The following is a 1,418-nucleotide window of genomic DNA, read 5'->3' as shown; positions in this document are numbered from 1 at the left end:
TAAAAACATAGAAGGCTTTACTAAATTTGCAAGAGGACAATGATGCAATTACTCAGTTTGTCTAATCTCTTCAAGTTTCTTGAGAATATTCTCTAATGGTGTTTTTAATCAGATTTAAGGTGTATTACTTATATGTCTGTGACCTTTGTGAGAAAAGAAAAAAGTACCTAAATTTAAATAAAACATGCCATTCTCTACATTCTCTGTGCAGATACAATGTTAAGCTTAACTTGAAATGTTGAGTTTAATAACTTCTTGTTTTGCTGTTTTAAAAGGGATATTTTTGACATTCTTTTTTAAAAAATAAAGAAAAATCATTGAGTTTTTATTTATGTAATTATAAAACAGTGCTTGTACCCAAGTCAGCAGAGAAAAAGTGGGGGTCAGTAATATTCACTATTTGAAAGAATTTTTAGAATCACCTAAATTTGAGGTAAATGCTGTGGCTGTAAACCTCTTTTGATCATATTTTTTAAATTGTCATTCACTTTATACAATAATTTTCAGTTTTGTCTAATAAGTGCATTTATAAGTTAGAAATATGTAAAACGATAATACTTTCAATTCACCAGTATAATAGAAAGATATTGGACATATCAATTATATAATAGAACTAGATTTTTGAATGAGAACATGATAATTAATGACTTTTTAGAAACAATCTTAAACATATTATTTATAAATGACATCAAGGTAAAATAGCCAATAATAATTTAGAAAACACTAGGTAAGGATGTAAAACAAAATGGAATTCCTAATTTGTCATATTAATGAATGTACTTACTCTTTCACTTATCTTTCTATGAGAAGAGATTACAGAATCTTCATGCCAACTCAGGGGAAAGCAAATGATTGAATAGTAGATTGATTTTCTTTACTGATTTACTTGTGTTTTTAAGTTTTTATAGGGGCATAAAGTATTTTGTTGCTATAGTAGTCCATTCTCACCCTGCTATAAAGAAATACTTGAGACTGGGCAATTTATAAAGAAAAGAGGTTTAATTGGTTCTTGGTTCTCAGGCTGCGTAGGAAGTATAGTGGCTTCTAGGGAAGCCTCAGGAAAGTTTCAATCCTGGAAGAAGGCAAAGGGGAAGCAAGTGTGTTTTACATGGCCAGGGGAGGAGGAATAAAGAGAAGGGTAAGGTGTTATAGTTTTACAAAACCAGATCTTGCAAGCACTCATTCCTTATAATAAGAGCAGCACTGAGGGGGAAAATATTCCCTCATGATCCAATAACCTCCCACTAGGCCCCACCTCCAATTGGGGGTTACAATTCAACATGAGATTTGGGAGGGGACAGAGATCCAAATCATATTATTCTATCCCTGGCCCCCTCAAAATCTCATGGCCTTCTCACATTGCAATACACAATCATGCCTTCCATCTGTCCCCCAAAGTTTTAACTCATTTTAACATT

This window comes from Cebus imitator, unplaced genomic scaffold (assembly GCF_001604975.1).
Source record: "Cebus imitator isolate Cc_AM_T3 unplaced genomic scaffold, Cebus_imitator-1.0 Scaffold593, whole genome shotgun sequence".
Classification (NCBI taxonomy): domain Eukaryota; kingdom Metazoa; phylum Chordata; class Mammalia; order Primates; family Cebidae; genus Cebus; species Cebus imitator.
Note: the sequence above shows the minus strand (reverse complement) of the source record.